At 44.0% G+C, this 10,631-nt stretch overlaps 1 protein-coding gene across 1 annotated transcript in view; it reads right to left on the reverse strand.

The window, feature by feature from the left end:
* Susd6 (sushi domain containing 6) overlaps window positions 1–10,374 on the reverse strand; it is a 94,319-nt gene extending 83,945 nt beyond the window's left edge. The window contains exon 1 of the mRNA XM_055595345.1: window positions 10,149–10,374. The gene's annotated coding sequence lies outside the window, so the exon portion shown is untranslated. The remainder of the gene's footprint in view (window positions 1–10,148) is intronic.
* Window positions 10,375–10,631: the final 257 nt, after the last annotated feature.

Raw genomic sequence — 10,631 nt, forward strand, 5'->3', positions numbered from 1 at the left:
TAAAAAATAAAATAAAATAAAGATGAGCCACAAACTCTTATGAAACCCAGAGCCTGTTTTTCTTGCTATCCTGCTGTGTAACAAGCAAAATCCCCATAGGATTCAACAAGGAGGAAGACGGCCTTCCTACAGCAGAGTTTCTATCTGCAGGTGGATGAGAAATAATCAAGGACTGCTAAAGGTACGCACCAGTCAGTATATTATTCACTAATGGTCTAAAATTAAAATGCCCTCACAACACCAACCAAAACAACATCACCCACCAAATAGAAAACAGATAGAGTTCATTTATTAGCTTTCAAGGATGGGGAAAAAGAGAACATGTGAGCTGTTTCTTTCCCAGATGACTAGAGACACATAGTTACAGATGTGTGTTCACACTGCCTTCAAGTGGATGCTTGATGCCACATAAAGTAAGCCTGAGGAAGTCAACCCCACAGCTATGAAGGGGTTCTGTCTGATAAATGGGGGGAAAGGACTGGCATGGGGGGGAATAGGTAATAAATTAGGTGGTGGGGTTGTGGGATTCTTCCAAATGACTGCTTCCTCTCAATCTCCAAATAATCCTACTATATCTAGGATACTAACAGCACAAGCCACTGTCTCACCTGGAGGACCTAAGGAAAATAAAAAACAACAGAGGACACAATCCACTGGCCTGGGGTCAAATGGCATTTCTGAATCACAAAAAAAGCACAGACCAGAGGGGGAAAATGGTTAAGAAGCCTGTATTCCATTGGGCTGGAGAGATGGCTCAGCACTTACGAGCATGCATTGCCCTTGCAGAGCACCAGACATTAATTTCCAGCAACCACTTTGGATGGCTCCCAACTACCTGTATTCCAGGCGCCGAGAAACCAACATCCTTTTCTTGCCTCTGGTTGCATGTACTCAAGTACACATACTCCACCCAGGCCCTCACAACACACACACTCTTAAAAAACAAAAATAGTCTCTTTTTCAAAGTGCTTCTTCAAACATCATAAAGACACATTCCCCTTTATTGCTATTAGACGCAAAGCCGCCACTGCAGAGGCTAAGGTAGTTCCGACGGTAGAATGTTTGTCAGCATTCGTGAAGCCATCAGTTTTATCCCTAGTACCTTATAAAACAGGATACAAGCCTATAATCTATTACTTGGGAAGTACAGGCAGGAAGATCACAATTCAAGGTCACCCTCGGCTACTTGCCAGTTTCAGGCCAGACTTGGTGACATATCCTGTCTCAAAAACAACAACATACCATAGAAGAACATGAGTTTATTCAGAACAAAACAAAGCAATATGAATCACAAACTTGGCGGAGGACTCAATCTACTTTCTAAAGATAGGCCCAGAGGAGGACAAGAAACAAAGTGATCATACTGGAGTATGATCCTTTCAAAGTAAGCTCTGAGCCTCCAGTTCTCATTTTTCTTTTCTATAAGAGATAAAGAGGATCTCAGCATTCAAAGTTCAATTCTTCCAACTTTAACGAACCTACAGTTTCTCTTCATATACTTGGTTTGTTGCACAAGAATCTACAAGAATCCAGAAACCTACTACGGACAAAAATTTTATGCCAGTATAGTGGCACACACTTTAAACCTAGCATTGCAGGTGGATTAAAAAAAAACATGTGAGAGCTACTAGAGTTGATGGCTCAGAGGTTAAGTGCACTGGCTGCTTTTCCAAAGGTCTTGAGTTCAATTCCCAGCAACCACATGGTAGCTCACAACCATCTGTAATGCAATCTGATCCCCTCTTCTGGTGTGCATGAAAACAGAGCACTGATATACATAAAATAAATATTAAAAAAAAAAAAACAACAGGTGAATCTCTAGAGAATTCTGGGCCAGCCTAGTTTACATAGTGAGTTCCAAATAGAGCTTGTCTCAAAAATTAAAATAAATAAATAAAATTTAAAAATAATTTGACTCACCACTGGGCCTCTTGAAATTCTAATACTTGGGAATAAATTTGTATTACCAGCAGGGCCTACTCCAGATACCACCATTTTAGACAATCAACTCTGCCAGGTTAAGTTATAGCTGTATTCATAAATATTTATACATACACATCTTGAAGAACTTTCCAGAAGGACTAGTCTTTGGCTTGGTTTCAGATACAGGAACCCAGAGGAGGCTAACTAAAGTTCTCATTTTTATCTGTCTTGGAGGGCATGTACCCTGCCCTGTTTCTTTAGAAAGAAACTGTCTTGACACTCTGATAAAATAACTAGATGGCTTCTAAGTGTGTAGCTTCAAGAGTTTTTACAAATGATCTAGAAGTAAGAAAAGCAAAACCTGCTGTTGATCATGAAGGCTACTTCAGACTAGGACAAGGCAAAAGAGAGACAAGCTGTTACATTATTCCAGTAAGATGGCTGGCCTGGTATAAACACTCAGGATTAGATCCCATAGATGAAATGACACTCAGCAGCACCATCTGCTCCTTCTGGTGTCTAGCCTGATCTTTTTTTTTTTTTTCTTTTCTTTCTTTTTTTTTTTTAAACTCAGCAGTAGCCAAAGTCCACCTGTATGAGGGCGGTGAGTGCTTCTCTAAAGAGCAGGGTTTTTCAGATCTGCATATTCACTGCACTCATAGCCACTTTAGATCTTCCTCTATCTTACTGGTTGACTCCCCAGCAGGTACACAAAATTCCAGGACAATTTTTACAAGGAAAAAAAAAACTTCTCCAACTACACTTAATAATGAAAGCACTGTGGCATACTGGGTAAAGGCCTCTCTGAAAAGTACAGTGACACCAATTTCAAAAAGTTGAGTATTTTCAGAGAAGAAGTATATGTGCACTAAGTTTAGATACTATTATGCCAACACTCATCATCGGGTTTTGTTCCAAAGATTTTAGGGCAATTACAATAGATCAAGACCAAGAGATTTGTTCTAACATTATTCTTCCTCAAACAAACTGCATTACCAAGTAGGTTAACCTAAAATCAGAAATATGAATGTAACTTTAAAATATAGCCCTAAGAAATGAAAACACACATCCACCCAAAAACTTACACAAAAGTGTTTTTAGCTGTCTGTGGTGGTGCATGCCTATAATCGAGCACTTGGAAGGCTGAAGCAGGAGGATCTCAAATTTTATACATGGCTATAGTAAACAAAAACATTGTTCTTGGAAATACTATCAAAACCAAAGTGGAAGCAATGCAAATGTCCATCAGCTGATATTTAAGTAAGGTGTATGTGACAATAAACTAGGACTGAAGCACAGACAAATGCTACAACACCAGTAAACCTTAACAATAGTTAGGTGGGGCTGGAGAGCCTAGAACACCACTTTTTCTTCCAGGACTTGGCTTTGATTCTCAGCATCCACAAGGTGGCCCACAACTGTCTGTAACTCAAGTCCCAGGAAATATAACACCATCTTCTGGCCTCAGAAGGTATTGCATGAACATGGTACACAGGCAAAACAGCCATACATACTTAAAAACAAAAACAAAAACAAAAACCTGGAACTGAAAGAAGCCAGTTACTAAAGACTACATACCATAATTACAATAATATGAAATGTCCAAGTAGGTAAAACAGAGAGAAAGCAGATGAGCACAGTCTAAATTTAGACTGGTGTGATCTTATATAACCCTACAAATATACTAAAAAAAGTTGCATTGTGCATACTAATGTCTGTCAACTAATGCATAAGCAAAGTGGTATAGACTGGGTGTGGTGGCACACACCTTTAATCCCACACTCAGGAAGTAGAGGCAGGTAGAGTTCTGTGAATTGAGACCAGCCTGGTAAACATATATATTTCTAGGACAGCCAAAGCTACATAATGAGACCTTGTTTCACAAAATAAGAAAAAATTTTAAAGTGGTACATCTATACAAAGAATTATTACTTAGTAATGAACAGATGAACAGGCTATAACACAAACCTCAAAAACATGCTAGGGGAAATAAGCCAAGCTAAGTGAAAGAAGCCATACGGGTAAATTTTTATAATCTGTATATTATAAGCCAATGAAGCCATTTCTTAAAAGGGGGGGGGGGCGCACATGACAAAATAAAATGCTAAATGCCAAAAAATACTCCTTGAGTAAACATAGAAATTATCTTTCTTTCTTTCTTGAATACCATATAAAGCCATTTTAACTATTAAGGGTGAGTCACAGGAAAATGGTTATGGAATAATGCTGAGAAAAGACAAAATTCAAACTGAATGCTTAGGGATTATCACAAAAGTTGGAAGAAACAGAATACACAGAAAAGACATGTTAAGTTGCACAGTTTTTTTCCCAGTATATTCCAACTTTTCTGTAATATTTTCCCACTTCAATGGCAATTGAAGGAAAAACTCCCCTCAAATTCTCTGCAGAGACAATTACAATTTAAGATGAAAATGAGCAGCCCAGGTCCTTGTTCCCTTCTTCAGGCTCCTACCCACTTAGTTTACAGAGATCTACTGAGAACAACAACCCAAAGGGGGAAGAACTGGACTAATATGCAGCTATCCTATGCCCAGAAGTGAGTTCCGCTCACAGTCTAGTCAAAAGCCAAACCAAGTCTGGCCAAAAAGAACTTCAGCAAGGACAGTCTAAGTAACAGTTTAACTCCATTCTGATCTTAAACTTGCATGGGTGTGTAGGCATGTCAATACTGGTGGTAACTGGATTTGGGCAGATTAGGTACATGGTTCTCCTTGAGAAAAAGTTGGTAAAAAAAAGGAAGTCAGGAAGAGTCACTATTCAAATCTCTTCTCTTGAAGTTTTGCTCCCAATCTCCAACTACTGGCAAAAAGAATCCCAAACCATTTACTTTGCAACATAAAAGATCCAAGCAATAAAGAGCTATCAGTCACCACCTCTGTAGTCTGCTGCTGTCATAAAGCATCTCAGACTTTTCCCAAGTCACAAAAAAAAATAAAAAATAAAAACAAAACACTTGTACCAGTACTTGGGAGGGGATAGATCAAGGCACACAGCTACCAGGTAATTTTTAGAGCTCTCTCAACACTGGCTACAGTAACAGGCAACTACATCTGTTTCTGCTTGAGAGAATGCCTCACTAACATCCTGTTTTGGGAGTACTGAGTGAATTCTTGGCATACAGCCTTCATCTGTCTCTAGGAGGGAGACACATCACAGACAACACCAGAGTCTGAAACCCCACTCAGTTCCCCCACAGTTGCTGTACTCCCTGTTACTCTTTCTTATACCCAGTGCCTTCAGACTCAACTGTCCTGCAGTCTTGGGAGCAGCAGCTGGCCTTTCAGTAACTCAGCTCAGCAGCACTTCCAGATCTACCAGGCCCCTGGAGACCTTTACACCCAGCTGAGAGACAAAAGACAAAGAGCAAATAAAGGAACATTGATGCTTTCCAGACAAAAAACAAACCTCAAGGGGGTGGGCATGCACAGATAAGAGATGCATGATGGACCTCTCCCTTCTCACCTAAAAAAATTTTACAGGTTGACACTGGTGAACACACATCAACCAAAAGAACAATGTCTACTTACATGAATTTCAGCCATGATGTAGTAAATAAGATTTTCATACCCAAGATTTGCTTGACTGCTTCCTGGGTCTCAAGATCAACAGCTTCAAATTCTAGTCCCAGCCCTAAACTATGTTCTTCTTCACATGAGCAAGCCAACAGCCCTCCCACATCACAGTATTTTTACTGCTTTAAGTTTTTTAAGTATCCTACAATGTAGCCATATAGCTTATGAGCATGAATTTTCTAAAAACCATTTGACTCGGTGAAGGCTCATTGTTATTACATATGGATGTGGTGGATTAAAGAGGATTTTGAATTTGAGGACAGCCTGGTCTACAAAGCGAGTTCAGGACAGCCAAGGCTACATAGAGAAACCCTGTCTTGAAAAACCAAAAAAGGAAGGAAGAAGGAAGGAAGGAAGGAAGGAAGGAAGGAAGGAAGGAAGGAAGGAAGGAAGGAAGGAAGGAAGGAAGGAAGGAAGGAAGGAAGGAAGGAAGGAGCAGACACCTCAAATTGATGAATTCTAGCTGGAGGTGGGATTAGAAGGTGGCTGGCTATAACTAGGATTAAATGAGATGCTGAGGGTGGGGCTCCCATGCTGACTTTAGAAGAGGAAGAGACTCAAGTTACCAAGTTTTTACCATGTGATACCCTGTGCCATGATACCATGCAGGACGCTGGTGCCAAGCTCTTCAACTTCCTGGTTTCCAGAACTGTGTGCCAAATAAGCTTCTCTTCTTAATGAGTTCCCACATCTCAGGTACTTTGTTACAATAACAGAAAATGGACAGAGACATAGAGTGATCCCTACACAGATACAATCTTCAGAGAAGTGCTTGTCATATTTTTATTTTAATGTTTGCCCTTAACACAAATGTCATAATCTTTACATTCAAGTCTGCAACACAGCAATCCTTGCTTTCAACGTAAAAAAAAAAAAAAGCTACATGATTCCTTTTCTCCATTCTTCTACTACTCGAGAATGATCTCAGCAGGAATCTCATGATTTCAAGGCAGGTAGAGGAAGGAAAATGAATCTTGCTCATCAGTTTCAACTAGACCACGTCAATCCACGAGCTCAGTAAAATGTTTAATGTGCGCAGACAAGTGGGCTACAACAACCTGCCACTACCGCTCATGAATTGGTAATAGGGAAAGAAGAGAAAACACACCCATGTGTTCTCTGGCTTTCCTTCATTTTCTTCTGGTTCTGCTTCATTCTCCTAGATCACCTGTTTGGTACTGAAACAAGGAAAATCATGTTCCCCATTGAATTTTTAACTTTTTCTTTGTTTTCAGACAAGGTCTCACTTTTTAGTACCGGCTGTCCTAGAACTCACTATGTAGATGAGACTGGCCCTGAACTCTGCCCTGCCTCCTCAACACTAGAATTAAAGGCATTTGCCACCCTGCCCAGGCTCAACATTTTTAAGATTTTGTTGTTTATGTGTAGGTGTCTGTGTGCATTCAGAGGCCAGAAAAGGGCATCAAGTCACTTGAAGCTGTGAAGTTATGAGTGGCTGTGAGCTGGTTGGGTGCCAAGAATCAAATTCCAGTCCTGTGCAAGAGCAGCATGCACTCAATCACTGAGCCATCTCTACAGACCCTAACTGAATTATTAAGATACTTTATTACTTCTCTAAGCCTACAGAAGATATCAAAAGTAAATAGTTTTACAGTTTTCTTTTGGGGGGTTTTGTTTGTTTGTTTTTTCCCCCAAGACAGGGTTTCTCTGTGTAGACTTGGTTATCTTGGACTTGCTTTGTAGACCTAGCTGGCTTCGAACTCAGTGATCCACCTGTCTCTGCCTCCAAGTGCTGGGATTACAACCATGCACCACCATGCCTGGCTTGAACAGTTTTCAAGAGAGCTAAAGATACAGAAAAAGCACAAGAAAAAGTATGAAGTAAGAGCAAAGGATATTTTGGTAGAGAGCTCTTTTGGTTTTTGCCATCTGATTTTGACAGAGGGTTTCACTGTTTATGTATCCAGGCTAGGTGAAACTCATGACCCTCCTACCTCAGGCCTCCCCAATGCTGAGATTACAAACTAGCACAACCAAAGGCAAGTTTTAGTATGAGAAATGGACAAGCACAAGTGTGCAAAATAATGATTAATAGTAATAATAAACTTGTAAAAAGACTTACTTTCGAAGCTAAGTAAATTACTAGCTTTGGAGGGTATGTTTGTATGTGTGTGGAGGAAGTGGTGAAGCAGGAACTGCTGCCCCTGCAACAGCAGAGGAGGAAATCCCCTGCCAGAAGATGCACCATTACATAAGAGCTTCAGTTCAATCACCACACCGTGGAGACCAGCCAGGAAACTGAGTGCTGAGGTCTTGCCACCGGCCAGACTGGCTGCAGCACCTTTTTACCTTTTCAACAAGCCTAGATGCTGGCTCTTCTCAAGCTCGGGCTCAGCAAGACAAACTGCTGGTGGGTTTACTCTCAGGACCACACCCTGAGGCTTTTCTAGAGCAGTAGGTGAAGATTTGTTCCATATATAATTCCTACTACTATAACATCCAGAATAGACAGGAATCCCATCTGCAGGTCTCAAACTGGTAAGTGTCCCCTCTTTTAACTTAATGGGTACAAGTTCCTTAAGCAGCAAACAGTAAAGAAAACTACCACCATAAACCAAAATAAACTAACTTAAAAACTGTAGCACCCAGGGCTAGAGCGATGGGCTCAGTGGTTAAGGGCACTGACTGCTCTTCCAGAGGCCTGGGGTTCAAATCCCTGCATCCATATGGCAGCTCACAACTGTCTATAACTCCAAGATTTGACACTCACACAGACATTCAGGCAAAACACCAATGCCCGTTAAAAAAAAAAAAAAAAACCCAGAACACCATGAAGACCTGTCTGGTTTTGGTTTTATTCATCACAGCACCTATAATACCAGGAAACAACTGGCATATGTTGTGTATCACACAAAATAGAATGGAAAAAAAAAAAAAAAAGGTGAACAAGTAGATTTGTGCAAACCTGCTGTTAATGTGTATCCGGGAGTTAGAAATGCTTATAATTAGAGAAACAGCCCCAAATAGTGGTTCTCTGAGAAGGATCTGGAGATGCCAGCATTTACGTTTATGGTCTTAGATTATTTACCTTGTGTGGCTTTTGTCTCAACTTGAAAAATAAGAATAATATCCACCCTGCCTCAGATATTATTAAAGGAGATCAAAAGTGAAACTGGGGCCAGTGAGATAGCACAATGTGTAAAAAGCACTTGCCTCCACACCTGGTCACCTGAGTTCAATTGCTGGGAGGTAGAAAACTGGCTCCTGCAAGTTGTTCTTTGACCTCCACGCCAGCATCAGGGTGTGTATGTGCACAGGCTCACACACTCGAACTCATGAACACTAAATGAATTTAATTTCTTTTAACTGAGACTCTTGAGGCACAAGCTTGATATACAATAACCCCTCAAGAAGTTTTCCACATTATCACTGTTTTATGAAAACATTCCTATACTGAAGTACAGGTGTTAGGACCAAATAAAACGATGATGCGCACAGCAGATTTTATATGAAAGAGGTTTATTAGATGGAGATGAAGAGAGAGAGAAGGAGTGAGATATGATAGGGGGAGGGGAAGGGGGCACCCCAATAGGAACACCCTCCAACTCAGACAATTCTCATTTCTACTTGAATATGCATCTAATGAAAGCTGCAACGCTCAGAAAACTAAGAAGTCAATGCCAAGGGCATGTCTCTACTAGTCTCCACTAGATGGTGACAATGTGGGTGTAGAATTCCCAGAACACGAAAAGTAAGTGTGTGTGTCTCTTTTTTTTTTTTTTTTTTTTTTTTAACCAAAGGGATTCTAAAAGCAAAAAGCAAATTGATCACAGTGGAAAAAGTGGGAAGACACTGCAGATCTAGAAAAGAGTAAATACCCATGGCTTAACTGAACCGGATTATGTTCCTGTACATCTCTGTACAGAGGACTTCAAACCCCAGTCAGCAAGAGCAACAAAGGGCAGCATATACTGCCCTGTCACCATAGAAGTGCATCGCAACAACATCAGGCCTCTGCCGAGCCATGAAGTTCCCAGTGAACTTGACGCCTCTTTCCCTGGGCCTTGCTGCCCTCCCAATGCCGTTAGCAGGTAAGTTTTTCCCCCACGGTGGCTACACAGTCACCACCGTGAAGGACCGTCAGTCTCATCAATATCTGGGATTTCAGTTGAGGCTCAAAAAGGCAAAGTCTGTTTGCAGCTCCATCAAAAACCAAACCGAACAGGAAGTGGCTTCAGCGAGCTACAGCCCACATAATAAGAAAAGTTTCTCACGCGCACACGCGAGCGGCTGCAAGATTTCCTCAGGAAACCCACCTCGGCCGAGCCCGTCCGGCCGTGCGGGGCCTCGGCTTCGCCGGGCGTGCGTGGAGGGAGGGCCAGCGCGGCCACACGGAGGGCCTCCGCCCGCCGCGGGCTCCGCCGAGCCGGGGGGCGAGCCTCGGGCTCCCCCGGCCCCACGGCCACCCCGCCGGCCTCCGGGCGGCCCCGGCCCGGCTTACCCTCGGCGCGGCTCGCAGCGCTGACACCGGCCGGGGCGGGAGCAAGCGTCCGCGCCGAGGCCCGCCGCGTCCCCGCGGGGGTGCGTGGCCGCCCGCGCCCTGACAGCCAGTCCCGCGCGCGCCGCGGACACAAAGCCGGCCCCCCGGCCCGGGCGGCCGTGACAACTCACCGGGGGGGAGAGCGGCGCCGAGACCTCCGGGAAGGGGGCGCTAGCAGCTCCCGCGCCGCCGGATCCGCTCCGCCGCTGCGCGCGCCCGCCCGCCCGCGCTCCCGGTCGGCCTCGCGCTGCCGGTCGGGCTGCTGAGGGAGGAGGAGGAGGAGGACGCGGGCCGCGGTCGGGCTTCCGAGGACGGAACGCGGCGGCGGCGGCGGCTGCGCCAGCGTCACTGGCCCAGCTGGACAGCGCGGGCGGGGGAGGCCCCGCGGAGGGGGTGGGGGAGGGCAGGGACGGGGCCTGGGCGGGGCCAAGCGCACACGCCACAAGCGCCGGCGTCGCGCCGCTGCGGCCGCCCGGAGGAGTCGCGCGCACGCGCCGCTGACCTCCTCTGACACGCCCCTAGGGGGAGGTGCGGGGGGTGGGCCTTAAAGAGACAGTCGCCCTGACTGCGCCGGCTGCGGTGCGGACGGTAATTCGCCTCCTTCCTGGAGCGCC

This window comes from Psammomys obesus, unplaced genomic scaffold (assembly GCF_907164565.1).
Source record: "Psammomys obesus unplaced genomic scaffold, mPsaObe1.curated_primary_1811, whole genome shotgun sequence".
NCBI lineage: Eukaryota > Metazoa > Chordata > Mammalia > Rodentia > Muridae > Psammomys > Psammomys obesus.